Genomic DNA, 15,928 nt, shown 5'->3' with positions numbered 1-15,928 from the left:
ATCTCCCTCCCTCCCACCCTCCCTATCCCACCCCTCTAGGTGGTCACAAAGCACCAAGCTGATCTCTCTGTGCTATGCGGCTGCTTCCCACTAGCTATCGGTTTTACATTTGGTAGTGTATATATGTCCATGCCACTCTCTCACTTTTTCCCAGCTTACCCTTCCCCCTCCCCGTGTCCTCAAGTCCATTCTCTAGTAGGTCTGCATCTTTATTCCCATCTTACCCCTAGGTTCTTCATGACCTTTTTTTTTAGATTCCATATATATGTGTTAGCATACTGTATTTGTTTTTCTCTTTCTGACTTACTTCACTCTGTATGACAGACTCTAGGTCCATCCACCTCACTACAAATAACTCAATTTCGTTTCTTTTTATGGCTGAGTAATATTCCATTGTATATATGTGCCACATCTTCTTTATCCATTCATCTGTTGATGGACACTTAGGTTGCTTCCATGTCCTGGCTATTGTAAATAGGGCTGGCAGGCGGATTCTTAACTACTGTGCTACCAGGGAAGTCCTCATGTACTTTTTAACCATCAGTACGTCTTCTTTGGAGAAATGTCTATTTAGATCTTCTGCCAATTTTTGACTGGGTTGTTTGTTTTTCTATATTGAACTGCATGAGCTGAGTGAAGTAAGTCAGACAGAGAAAGACAAAAATATCATATGATATCGCTTATATGTGGAATCTTAAAAAAGGCTACAAATGAACTTATCTTCAAAACAGAAATAGAGTTACAGATGTAGAAAATAAACTTATGGTTACCTGAGGTAAATGGGGGCAGTGGGATAAATTGAAAGATTTGGATTGACATGTACACACTACTATATATAAAATAGATAACTAATAAGGACCTACTGTATAGCACAGGGAATTCTACTCAATACTCTGTAATGGCCTATATGGAAAAGAATCTAAAATACATATACATATACATACATATACATATGTATATGTATAACAGATTCACTTTGCTGTACACCTGAAACTAATACAACATTGTAAATCAACTATACCCCAATAAAAATTTAAAAATAAGTAAATAAAAGCTCTAATTTTCCCATGGTCATATAAATATAGATTTAGCATACAAGCTTCACAAGCTAGATCTGTACAATCAACTAACATAGGAATTTTTTTTTGAATTATTGTAATGCTGCCAGACAAGAAGTCCATCACCAACTCCTCCTTTTGACTGAAATTCTTCCCAAAGTCACTCGACCTAAGATTACATATTAAATCAATACTATTTGAAGGTTTCAAACACTCATATTAAAGAAAGAATTAACAAATAAAATTTTACTCATTTTGTCTCATTTCCTTTAGTCTATAATAAGGATGAAAATGAGTAATTTGTATGCATTATGCTATAGAACTTCATTAAGCACTGGTCCATCGATTTATTTTTACAAAGTGGGAGAGAACTGTGAGTTAAGCAATATCAATACTGAAACTAACACAACATTATTAATCAACTATACTCCAGTATAAAATAAAAAGTTAAAAAAAGAAAAGCTCTGTAAATACACATTAGAAATAAATGCAGTGTTCATCTTCAATAAAGAAATTGAGAAAAAGTGGGTACAACCAGTTAGGAGAGTCATTTGCAAGTTAAAGATATACACAGCCTATCCCCCCCATTCCTCTCCTATGTATATGTATTTGTGTATCAGAGGACTCATGAAACATTCATAGGAACATTGTTCATAATAGCCCCCAACTGAAAACCGCCCAATTTTCAATCAGCAATGAAATGGATGAAAGAAAAATGTGTATATACAATGGAACACTGTATAGTAATAAAATGACAAACTATAGTCACTTGTGGATGAATCTCACAAGCATAAAAGAGGCAAACTGAGAAGAAGGTGGAGGAGGGGGAGAAGAGGAAAAAGAACAATGCATTAAATATGGTTCCATTTAGCTAATGTTCAAAAACAAACAAAAATAAGCTATCCTGTTTAGGAATGCATATATAGATGGCAAAGCTTTAAAGAGAAGCAAGAAAATGCTTACCATAAGTGTCTAGAAGAGCATGAGAAATTATCATCTAGGAGGGGCAGACAGAGATTTCTGGGGTGTCATGTATATTCTTGACTTGGGTGGTGGTTATGTAGATCTTAGTTTTAAAATTCTGCTTTAGACCAGATATCAGCAAACTATGACCTATGGGCCAAATCCAGCCCACTGCCTGTTTTAATAAAGCTTTATTGGAGCACACATGCACGCACATATACAAAAAGAGTTATTTGTTCATAAGAGATGGAGGAAAATAAAGATAAAAGCATACATTTCTATAGGACATCATGGTTTAAAGAACCCAGTGAGGTAGATATTTTTTTAAATCTTTCCTCTTATTTTCCACAGATGAGTATGTGAATGTCAGAGAGGTTAAATAACTTGTCAAGATCATGTAGCCAGCCAGAAGCAGGATCACAACTGAAATGCTCATTTTCTGGATTCTATTTTGCTCTTGAAGGTATACAAGATATGCTTTGTACAAGTTTCAAAACTGAGCATTTTATTTAGGACAAATTTTATAGTACAGGATATATTGTAGTTCAGACTAAACTAAAATTTATGGAGCACCTAATAGATAAACACATGTCTATAAATTCTAAATGACCTCAGTATCTCATGGACTTTGCTAGCTCATTTAATCAGAGACACTGGAGAAGTCTTAATTAAGAAAATGGAACTTGAAACGGGTCTGGAAGGGTTTCACAATTGGTGTGGAGAGTTTTATTTTCCATTTAGATTCCGATGCAGAGACAAGTAGAATTGAACAAAGAAAAAGAAACACTGTGTCACTGGATGGGAAGTCTCAATTTTGTAAAAATGAAAATTCTTCCTAGCTTTATGTATACATTTAATACAACTGAATTAAACACATTTAATTCAAAATCCTATTGAGATCTTTTGGGAATTTAACACATGACTTTAAAATGTATTTGGAAAAATAAACAGGTCATATTACCAGGCAAATATTAGAAACAATGGTACTAAGGGAGAACTTGCTTTACAGGAAATACAATAAATTAAAGTATGGATATGGCAAGGAGCAGAGAGAGAAATTGAACAGAAAAGAAAAATCTTTATTATAAGTTCATATATAATAAAATTGGCATTTCAAATCAGTGAGGCAAAGATTAATTAATAAATAATATTAGGAAAACTAACTGTCCATTAAAAAAGGACATACAATTAACCTCTTTAATTCATAAATTTTAATGAGTTAAAATTTTATATGTTAAAAATTATACTATGAAATAAATATAAGCATATATATATATATGTATATAAAATCTTGGACTGGGAAAATCCTAAGCATACCATCAAAGCAAATCCATAAAGGAAATGCAATAGCTATGGTTACATTATTTTAATATACTTCTATGTCAAAGAATTATAAACCAAAATAAAAGGCAATTACAAACCAAGAAAAACACTGCAGCATATATGACAAAGGTTTAATAACCTAAATATATAAACAAATCCTACAAGTCAGTAACATGAATAGTATAGAAAGAAAATGAAAAGGTGATGCATTAAAAACGCAACACAGGTGGGGCTGGGCTTCCCTGGTGGCGCAGTGGTTGGGAGTCCGCCTGCCGATACAGGGGACGCGGGTTCGCGCCCCGGTCCGGGAGAATCCCACATGCCGCGGAGCGGCTGGGCCCGTGAGCCATGGCCGCTAACCCTGCGCGTCCGGAGCCTGTGCTCCGCAGCGGGAAAGGCCACAGCGGTGGGAGGCCTGCGTATCGTAAAAAAAAAAAAAAAAAGCAATGCACGTGAAAAAATGAGAGCCAATGTCTATTTAATCCTTATAATATACCAAGTACTGTGCTCAGAACTTTACAAGAATTTCCTCATTTGGTCTTCACAACAATCCTATGAAAAATATATTATAATTATCTATATTTGACATATGAAGAATATATTATAATTACCTGTATTTGACATAGAAGTAATGGAGTCTCAGAAAGGTTAACTCACTTGCTTGGATCATAGAGTGCTGGTATTTGAGCCCAGGTCTCCTATTCTTGAGCTGTAGCTTTTAATAACTATGGTATATTGTATTTCCAGTTGAAGAATTAAATTATGTTCAAGCTCACTAGCAATCAATTATAAAAAACCTAGTACCACCACTCACCTACCAAATAGGAATTTTAAAGAAAATTGAAATACACAAGTATCAGCAGGGGTGGGGGAAATAGACACTTGCAAAACGGCTGGTTGGAAGTTTATCTCCAGAGTGGTTAGGTGATAATATGTATTATAAGTAACAACAATGTAGGAAACAGTAACAGTTCAGTAGGACCTAGAATAAGCAAAGAAATGTGAGAATAAATTAAAGAAAAGAAAACTCATGGCCTTGTGCATGTTTGAGACATTGTTGTGTGAAAGACAGGTTTAAAGGCAGAAGAGTACATTTCCTTCTCCATGATCTATGAGAGGCTGTGTAAGTGCAGTAAATTGCCACCTCTCACAGTGGACAGTCAACACATGTGCCTAAAACTGATGTACTGAGAAATAGAAATTAAGGTATAGTATTTCAGTTTTAATGATTACCATTAGAACTAAAATACAGAAACTGTTTAAAAGTGTTTACCACTAGGAAATGGGAAAGTGTGAAGAGTTTTAATTTTAGATTATTTCATATAACTTGTTTATTTTAATAAAATAATGTGCAGATATTACTAGTTTTAAAAGTCTAGTTTAGGGCTTCCCTGGTGGCGCAGTGGTTGAGAGTCCGCCTGCCGATGCAGGGGACACGGGTTCGTGCCCCGGTCTGGGAGGATCCCACATGCCGCGGAGCGGCTGGGCCCGTGAGCCATGGCCGCTGAGCCTGCGCGTCCGGAGCCTGTCCTCCGCAATGGGAGAGGCCACAACAGTGAGAGGCCCGCGTAACGCATAAAAAAAAGTCTAGTTTAAAGCAAAAAGAAAGGCATTCACATCAATACAAGATTAGTTATATTAATGTATTATACCTGTACGATGGAGAACTATGATATCATTGGAAAGAATGAGATAAAATTCTATGTAATTACATGAAAAAAATAACAATAACAATAATGAAAAATAGCTAACACATTTATGGAGCACTTTCTTACTAAAACGTTTATTGAGCACTTATTGAGTGACTGTCCAGTCAGTGTTCTAAGTTCCCATGTATATTCTAATTTAATCGTTTCTCAACTGCTTTATAAAAAAATCTCAGAGGCAGAGAGGCTAAGTAAATTGCTCAAGGTCACACAGGTAGCAAATGGCAGAACCTGCATTAAAACGCAGACAGTATGGCTCCATAGACTATACTTTAAGCACTACACTCTACTGTTGTAATAGCAAATGAAAAACTAATTGCAAAACATGTTTTTTTTCTTTTAAACCATGTGTATGAGTGCATGTGTGTGATTGCAGCATGTAGAGGCTTTGTGGCATGTGGAGGGTGTATGTGGAGTGTGCATGGTGTGTGAAGTGATCTGTGTTTGAGTGTATGTGCATGGATGTGTACAAATTACATGAGCATATAGAATTTTGAAGGATATATACCAAAGTGTTGCAGATGACTGGAGGGAAAATATTTCTCTCTTACTTTCTACATTTTTGTGGTGTTCCATTTTTTTCTTCTGACTTCATATCATTTTGTAATAAAATAATTAACAGTATCTTTAAGGATACTCTAAATCTTAAACCAAGCAATTCCATTTCTAGGAACTGATTTTAAGGGAGGAACATCAAATATATGGTAAAGGTGCATATACAAAAAAATGAATCACTCGCACTATCTCTTAAGTGTGGGCTGTGCAGAGTAACTTCCTTCCAAAGAGTAGAATTTGGAAAGGGAGTGGGGAAGAGTAATTTTTCAGCAGAGAAACTTGAGAAATATTACCTCAGCCAGGAGATCAATGTCAATATCAATAATCATAAATCATATTGATAGTATGTACCCTTGATGTTATGTGCTGAGAATGGAACTTTACCCCTGTAATCTTCTGCCCAAGAATGTACAACCCCACTCTAATCATGAGAAAGATATCAGACATTTCACTAGAGGGACACGTCTACAAAATACCTGAACAATACTCCTCAAACTGTCAAGGTCATCAAAAACAAGGAAAGTCTGAGAATCTATCATAGCTGAGGACAGCCTAAGGATAAATTGATAACTAAATGTAATGTGGTATTCTGGATGGGATCTGGGAACATAAAAAGGACATTAGAGAAAAACAGGAAATCTGAATAAAGTATGGATTTTAGTTAATAAAAATGTATCACTATTGGTTCACTAACTGTGAAAAATATGCCACTCTAATGTAAGATAATAACATAATAATAATAACAATATTATTAATGTAAGATAATAGGGGAATATATGAATCATCTTCACAGTTTTTTCATAAATATAAAATTGTTCTAAAATAAAGTTTATTTAAGATTAATTACATCATTATTTATAATGGCAAAACTGGATAAATAAAAAGAGTAGCCCAAATGTATAAAAATCAAGAAGTGGTACAATAAATGCTAGAATATCTATGTGATGGAATACCATGCAACCATTAAAAAGCCATTAATAAAACTATTAATTTTATTTTTTTTTATTTTTTTTTTGTTTTCAAAATATTTATTATTATTACCAGAATCAATTAAGTATAATGGTTTTATATTGCTTATGTTGGTTTTCTACATAGTAGAAACTCCATTAATAGCCATATTATTGTTCCTGCTTCTGGGTTTATCTAAACTAAATTGCATGAAATGTCTTTTTTTTTTTTTTTTAAACATCTTTATTGGGGTATAATTGCTTTACAATGGTGTGTTAGTTTCTGCTTTATAACAAAGTGAATCAGCTATACATATACATATGTTCCCATATGTCTTCCCTCTTGCGTCTCCCTCCCTCCCACTCTCCCCATCCCACCCTTCCAGGCTGTCACAAAGCACCGAGCTAATATCCCTGTGCCTTGCGGCTGCTTCCCCCCAGCTATCTACCTTACTACGTTTGTTAGTGTGTATATGTCCATGACTCTCTCTCGCCCTGTCAAAACTCACCCCTCCCCCTCCCCATACCCTCAAGTCCGTTCTCCAGTAGGTCTGCGTCTTTATTCCTATCTTACCCCTAGGTTCTTCATGACATTTTTTTCCCTTAAATTCCATATATATGTGTTAGCATACGGTATTTGTCTTTTTCTTTCTGACTTACTTCACTCTGTATGACAGACTCTAGGTCTATCCATCTCATTACAAATAGCTCAATTTCATTTCTTTTTAAGGCTGAGTAATATTCCATTGTGTATATGTGCCACATCTTCTTTATCCATTCATCCGATGATGGGCGCTTAGGTTGTTTCCATGTCCTGGCTACTGTAAATAGAGCTGCAATGAACATTTTGGTACATGACTCTTTTTGAATTTTGGTTTTCTCAGGGTATATGCCAAGTAGTGGGATTGCTGGGTCATATGGTAATTCTATTTGTAGTTTTTTAAGGAACCTCCATACTGTTCTCCACAGTGGCTGAACCAATTCACATTCCCACCAGCAGTGCAAGAGTGTCCCCTTTTCTCCACACCCTCTCCAGCATTTATTGTTTCTAGATTTTTTGATGATGGCCATTCTGACTGGTGTGAGATGATATCTCATTGTAGTTTTGATTTGCATTTCTCTAATGATTAATGATGTTGAGCATTCTTTCATGTGTTTGTTGGCATTCTGTATATCTTCTTTGGAGAAATGTCTATTTAGGTCTTCTGCCCATTTTTGGATGGGGTTGTTTGTTTTTTTGTTATTGAGCTGCATGAGCTGCTTGTAAATTTTGGAGATTAATCCTTTGTCAGTTGCTTCATTTGCAAATGTTTTCTCCCATTCTGAGGGTTGTCTTTTGGTCTTGGTTATGGTTTCCTTTGCTGTGCAAAAGCTTTGAAGTTTCATTAGGTCCCATTTGTTTATTTTTGTTTTTATTTCCATTACTCTAGGAGGTGGGTCAGAAAGGATCTTGCTGTGATTTATGTCATAGAGTGTTCTTCCTATGTTTTCTTCTAAGAGTTTGATAGTTTCTGGCCTTACATTTAGGTCTTTAATCCATTTTGAGCTTATTTTTGTGTATGGTGTTAGGGAGTGATCTAATCTCATACTTTTACATGTACCTGTCCAGTTTTCCCAGCACCATTTATTGAAGAGGCTGTCCTTTCTCCACTGTACATTCCTGCCTCCTTTATCAAAGATAAGGTGTCCATATGTGCGTGGGTTTATCTCTGGGCTTTCTATCCTGTTCCACTGATCTATCTTTCTGTTTTTGTGCCAGTACCATACTGTCTTGATTACTGTTGCTTTGTAATATAGTCTGAAGTCAGGGAGCTTTATTCCTCCAGCTCCTTTTTTCGTTCTCAAGATTGCTTTGGCTATTCGGGGTCTTTTGTGTTTCCATACAAATTGCGAAATTTTTTGTTCTAGTTCTGTGAAAAATGCCAGTGGTAGTTTGATAGGGATTGCATTGAATCTGTAGATTGCTTTGGGTAGTAGAGTCATTTTCACAATGTTGATTCTTCCCACCCAAGAACATGGTATATCTCTCCATCTATTTGTATCATCTTTAATTTCTTTCATCAGTGTCTTATAATTTTCTGCATACAGGTCTTTCGTATCCTTAGGTAGGTTTATTCCTAGATATTTTATTCTTTTTGTTGCAATGGTAAATGGGAGTGTTTTCTTGATTTCACTTTCAGATTTTTCATCATTAGTATATAGGAATGCCAGAGATTTCTGTGCATTAATTTTGTATCCTGCTACTTTACCAAATTCATTGATTAGCTCTAGTAGTTTTCTGGTAGCATCTTTAGGATTCTCTATGTATAGTATCATGTCATCTGCAAACAGTGACAGCTTTACTTCTTCTTTTCCGATTTGGATTCCTTTTATTTCCTTTTCTTCTCTGATTGCTGTGGCTAAAACTTCCAAAACTATGTTGAATAAGACTGGTGAGAGTGGGCAACCTTGTCTTGTTCCTGATCTTAGTGGAAATGCTTTCAGTTTTTCACCATTGAGGATGATGTTTGCTGTGGGCTTGTCATATATGGCTTTTATTATGTATAGGAAAGTTCCCTCTATGCCTACTTTCTGGAGGGTTTTTATCATAAATGGGTGTTGAATTTTGTCGAAAGCTTTCTCTGCATCTATTGAGATGATCATATGGTTTTTCTCCTTCAATTTGTTAATATGGTTTATCACATTGATAGATTTGCATATATTGAAGAATCCTTGCATTCCTGGAATAAACCCCACTTGATCATGGTGTATGATCCTTTTAATGTGCTGTTGGATTCTGTTTGCTAGTATTTTGTTGAGGATTTTTGCATCTATGTTCATCAGTGATATTGGCCTGTAGTTTTCTTTCTTTGTGACATCCTTGTCTGGTTTTGGTATCAAGGTGATGGTGGCTTCGTAGAAGGAATTTGGGAGTGTTCCTCCCTCTGCTATATTTTGGAAGAGTTTGAGAAGGATAGGTGTTAGCTCTTCTCTAAACGTTTGATAGAATTCACCTGTGAAGCCATCTGGTCCTGGGCTTTTGTTTGTTGGAAGGTTTTTAATCACAGTTTCAATTTCAGTGCTTGTGATTGGTCTGTTCATATTTTCTATTTCTTCCTGATTCAGTCTTGGCAGGTTGTGCATTTCTAAGAATGTGTCCATTTCTTCCAGATTGTCCATTTTATTGGCATAGAGTTGCTTGTAGTAATCTCTCATGATTTTTTTTATTTCTGCAGTGTCAGTTGTTACTTCTCCTTTTTCATTTCTAATTCTATTGATTTGAGTCTTCTCCCTTTTTTTCTTGATGAGTCTGGCTAGTGGTTTATCTATTTTGTTTATCTTCTCAAAGAACCAGCTTTTAGTTTTATTGATCTTTGCTATTGTTTCCTTCATTTCTTTTTCATTTATTTCTGATCTGATTTTTATGATTTCTTTCCTTCTGCTAGCTTTGGGGTTTTTTTGTTCTTCTTTCTCTAATTGCTTGAGGTGCAAGGTTAGGTTGTTTATTCGAGATGTTTCCTGCTTCTTAAGGTGGGCTTGTATTGCTATAAACTTCCCCCTTAGAACTGCTTTTGCTGCATCCCATAGGTTTTGGGTCGTTGTGTCTCCATTGTCATTTGTTTCTAGGTATTTTTTTATTTCCTCTTTGATTTCTTCAGTGATCACTTCATTATTAAGTAGTGTATTGTTTAGCCTCCATGTGTTTGTATTTTTTAAAGATCTTTTCCTGTAATTGATATCTAGTCTCATGGCGTTGTGGTCGGAAAAGATACTTGATACAATTTCAGTTTTCTTAAATTTACCAAGGCTTGATTTGTGACCCAAGATATGATCTATCCTGGAGAATGTTCCATGAGCACTTGAGAAAAATGTGTATTCTGTTGTTTTTGGATGGAGTGTCCTATAAATATCAATTAAGTCCATCTTGTTTAATGTATCATTTAAAGCTTGTGTTTCCTTATTTATTTTCATTTTGGATGATCTGTCCATGGGTGAAAGTGGGGTGTTAAAGTCCCCTACTATGAATGTGTTACTGTTGATCTCCCCTTTTATGGTTGTTAGTATTTGCCTTATGTATTGAGGTGCTCCTATGTTGGGTGCATAAATATTTACAATTGTTATATCTTCTTCTTGGATCGATCCCTTGATCATTATGTAGTGTCCTTCTTTGTCCCTTTTAATAGTCCTTATTTTAAAGTCTATTTTGTCTGATATGAGAATTGCTACTCCAGCTTTCTTTTGGTTTCCATTTGCATGGAATATCTTTTTCCATCCCCTTACTTTCAGTCTGTATGTGTCTCTAGTTCTGAAGTGGGTCTCTTGTAGACAGCATATATAAGGGTCTTGTTTTTGTATTCATTCAGCCAATCTGTGTCTTTTGGTGGGAGCATTTAGTCCATTTACATTTAAGGTAATTATCGATATGTATGCTCCTATTTCTATTAATTTTATTGATTCAAGAAAACAACATATTGCTATGTACAAATTCTAGGTTACAGAATAGATTCTACAGTCTGATGCTTTTTTAAATCAAAAAAGTATGGACATATATGCAGAGGAAAAATAAAGACAGAGATAGTTGTAAACACTTGTTATCTTAGGGCATTGAGATTATGCGCATTTATTTTCCTTTTGCGCTTTTCTGTGTTTCCCAAATTATCTTCACTGAACATATATTACTTTTGAAAATAATTTTTTTTAATCTTTTAAAAATATATCAAAATCAGGGCTTCCCTGGTGGCGCAGGAGTTGAGAGTCCGCCTGCCGATGCAAGGGACACGGGTTCGTGCCCCGGTCCGGGAAGATCCCACATGCCGCAGAGCGGCTGGGTCCGTGAGCCATGGCCACTGAGCCTGCGCGTCCGGAGCGTGTACTCCGCAACGGGAGAGACCACAACAGTGAGAGGCCCACGTACTGCAAAAAAAAAAAAAAAAAAAAAAAAAAAAAATATATATATATATATATATCAATATCAAAATCAGTTTGGAAAAAAATAAGTCTCAACCCTACTTCATACCACATACAAAAGAAAACTCAAAATCGATCACAGACCATAAAAACCAGCTATAAATCCTCTAGAAGAAAGTATAGAAAAAAAATCTTTGCAACTTTGGATTAGGCAAATGTTAGACAGGACATATACAGTACTAACCATAAAAGAAAAAAATAATAAGTAAATTTAATCAAAAATTTTAAACATTTACTATTTGAAAGACCTTGTTAGGAAAATGAAAACAGTAAACTGGGGGCAAGCTATGTGTACTATATATCTGACAAAGGATTTGTATCAGATTATATAAACTCAATAAAATATAGATAAACAATTAAAAACAGACACTTCATCTAAACAAATATATGAATGTCCAATTAGTACATGAAAATATGTTGAGAATCTATTCATCTGTGGAATGTCAACTTAAAACCACAATGAAGTACTGATAAACATGACAAGAATGGATAAATTTTTTTAAAATAAAATAAAACTGGCAATACCAAGTGTTGGCAAGGATATAGAGCAAACTAGAACTCTCATTCACAGCTGGTGGGAGTATGAAATGATAAAATCATGTTGGAAAATAGTTTTGACATTTGTTATAGAGTTAAATATGCACTTACCCTTTGACCTGGCAACTCTGCTTTTAGATATTTATTCAATAATGATGCAAATATATGTTCACAGAAAGACTTCTAAATGAATGTTTACAGCAGCTTTATTCATAATAGCCAAAGTCTGGAAACAACCAAATGTTCTTCAATAGGAAAATAGAAAAATAAATGGTGGCATAGCCATATATAATGGTACACTATAGAGCAATAAAAAAGAATGAGCTACAAATACATGCAATAGCATGGATGATGCTCAAAAAACACTCTGCGGGGGCTTCCCTGGTGGCGCAGTGGTTGAGAGTCTGCCTGCCAGTGCAGGGGACACGGGTTCATGCCCCAGTCTGGGAAGATCCCACATGCCACGGAGCGGCTGGGCCCGTGAGCCATGGCCGCTGAGCCTGCGCATCCGGAGCCTGTGCTCTGCAACGGGAAAGGCCACAACAGTGACAGGCCTGCATACCACAAAAAAAAAAAAAAAGAGGAGAAAAAAAAAAAACACTATGTGAGTGAAAGAAGCTAGATGCCAGAGTACACATTGTATGATTCCCACTTATATTATGATCTTGAAGAAGTAAAACTAATCTAGAATGATACAAGGTAGCTATGTTGTTGCCTGGGGCAGGAGATGGGGGATTGATTACAAGGGATCTTGAGGGAAGCTTTAGAGGTGATGGAAATGTTCTCTATTATGACTGGGATGGTAGTTACATGGGTGAATACATTTGTCAAAACACATTAAACTATAAAATGTGTGCCATTTTATTGTGTGTAAATTACACCTCAATAAAGTTGGTGTTTAAATTAGTAGATGTAAATATACTACATCTTTTCTTGGGATTATGAAATCTACTTATTAAATCCAGGGAGACGGTGTTTATTCAATTCCTTGTTTCTAGTGGAGAGAAACAGCCGGCCAGGAACCCATAATTATTATGCAGTGACAGTCATTAAAATTAGAAACAAAGGAAGAATAATTTTACAGGGAAAGGTGGGTTCAGTTACTGGCACAGTCCTTTGGTACTATAGCAAATGGGTCAAAAATCCATGGCTGCAGTAGCTATCTCTGGGAAAGAAGACACAAAGGAAGGAGCAATCTCGAAACCAGAAGTGATCTCTCCCCTGCTCTTTGCCAACAGGGATCCTGCACTGACCTGGCTACACGCCCACTTAATAATCCTACAATTCAATAGGGAAGCTGCAGCACTGGCACCGTGTGTACCAAGGGACTGCTGAGTCATTCTCTGGTCAGAAAGCACAAGGCTATTGATTTTTACATTTAGATTTTCACTCTGGATCCTATAACCCTTATTTTGGTAAAATCTCATTATACAAGACATTGTTGCATGATTTTCTCATTAAAACTTAATGAAAAACAATTCTCAACACTGGAATTTGCCAATGGGCATCATTTGAAAAATCTGGTCGATTACATTAATCTCTATAGTACTTATGTTAAAGATAAGATCCTGAAAAAAAATTAGGTTGTAAATATTAAATTCGACCTAACTAGAAATAAGGCTAAAATAGGGAACTCAAGGGAAGGTCGACTTGGTTATTATTCTCATGAAAGTGTTGCATTGTACAATAGTCTGGATCTGTTTCAAAGGGACTCTCTGAAGCTGACAATTCAAACAGCAACAGAAAAACTACCACCAACAAAAAGCCTCCAAAACCAGCTGCAAATGACCTTTGTTGGCCCTTGAACACCTCTAGCTTTTTGTTCTCAGATTTGATAAGCATATAACTATAACATGAGCACTATCTAATTTCATTTCCTGCACATTTAATTTTATTTTTCATTTTCGCACGGTATGCTAAACATATTACAATATTTTGCACATTGAAAACCTTTAAATAAACTGAAAGGAACAGGACAGTTACAGTGAAATAAAAAGAATGAGATTTCAGAGAGAGGGGTACAGAGGAAGGAGGGGGAAAGACTGCATCATATTTATAAGGATGAAAAAAGAATCCACATCTTTAGGATGCCAAATGGTGCAGTGCAGGCTGTATCAAAATAAAAGCTCTCACAGCAATGTTCACTTTCTGATCTGTTTATCCACCCAAAGCCCAGAAAATAAAAACAAAAGGAACAAAGACGATTGCTGAAACAAGGCCTAGCATGTTAATACAATGGCTTACATGAAACAAACTATAAATTTCAATCAAGAAAAAATATTTCCCTTCTTTATGTTTTCTCCTTTCAGCAGACAAAAATGAATTAATTAAAAAGTCAAAAACATGCTTTCAGCTCATCCTAAAACATAAAGAGAAATCAAATGAATCATTTTGCTTAGCTTGCCTGTTCCCTAACCCAGCCTCTCCTAATCCTAGCAGGAGGGTTTATTTTTCTTCTCAAAACAACTCAGTCCTACTTGAGCTCCTAGTTCAAAAGATCTCTAACTCAGCTTCAGGTCACTCTGGCTGCTGAATTCCTCAATCCCTGGTGAGCTTGACTCTCAGTCCTTTGTGCTTCTGCCTTTCAAGGGCTGCATTTTAGTATGTTAGGGCTGGATTTTTATCCTCTTCAGCTCAGCCTCTCAATGACTGAGTGCTAATCTCAGTGGATTCTAATTCTAGCTGACCTTGGGAATTCTTGGGGTCCTGTCTACCACTCCCTTTCTTCTCCCTGGCATTGTTAAATAATGTTTAGGGTGGGCTCTGCGAATCTATGTTTAAAGCTTCCCAAATAATTATGATTTGCAAAATGTTTTGGAAACACTCTCCCAAGGTAGCTCATCCCTCTTCAGCTGGGTCTCTGACACCTACCTCTGGAGTAGTAAGCTCTGCCCATTTACCTCTTTTCAAACTACCTGACTGGTACCTCTATGCCATCTCACTATTCACTTGGATCTTGCCCTACCACTGTCTCTATATCTTCTGTATAAAACTTCTGAACTCAAACTTGGCTCATTGGCATAGTTTTTCTCAATATGTGATCCCTGGAATAAATGCATTAGATAACATGAGGTGGGATGGTGGTTCTTGCTAAAATGCAGATTCCTAAAACCTCCCACAGATCTACTGAATCTGAATCTCTCCAGATGGGGCTCAGTAATTTGCATGTTAAACACCATACACAACTATTATGCACACTAATGTTGAAGGACTACTAGCTTAGTCTTTCATGGCTTAGTAGAATGAGATCATATAGTAAAAACACCTGAGAACAAATTTCCTCCATCGGTTATCCTGAGGTGAGTTGCTTTTCTCTTTTCTTGGCTGAAAAATTGGTGATAATAATACCATATAGCATATAGTTCACAAGACAGTTGATCGCCATTTTAATCTGGACAATTTCAATAGATTCAGCCCATCCATTAAAAATGCAATCAGGAGAAACAACCACAACAGAAAGGTCTGATGGAGATCAATATCCCTCAATCTTTAGTTTCCATCCCACTAACCTGTACCTCCCCAGCCTCATCTCCCCTCAGTCACTGCATGCCAGGCACACTGCCCCTCCGTACTTTTGGTCAAATACCCCAAGAACACTATAGTAGCTTCAAAGCCTCTACATGTGTCTCTACATGGCTTGGAAGGTTTTACACACAGGTGTGATTCACTCTTTCACTTCATTCAGTTCTTCATTCAAATATTACCTCTTAGAAAGGCCATCCCTAACCACGCTATATAAAAGAGCACACCACTCTCTTTCATTCTATACCCCCTTACCCTGCTTTATTTCACTTTACAATATTTATCATTGTGATATTATTTTATGTGGATGTGTATTTGCGTTTTTATTGCCAATTTCACCTACTAATAATGCCCATGAGTTCAGAGACTT

Source organism: Phocoena sinus, chromosome X (genome assembly GCF_008692025.1).
Source record: "Phocoena sinus isolate mPhoSin1 chromosome X, mPhoSin1.pri, whole genome shotgun sequence".
Classification (NCBI taxonomy): Eukaryota; Metazoa; Chordata; class Mammalia; order Artiodactyla; family Phocoenidae; genus Phocoena; species Phocoena sinus.
Note: the sequence above shows the minus strand (reverse complement) of the source record.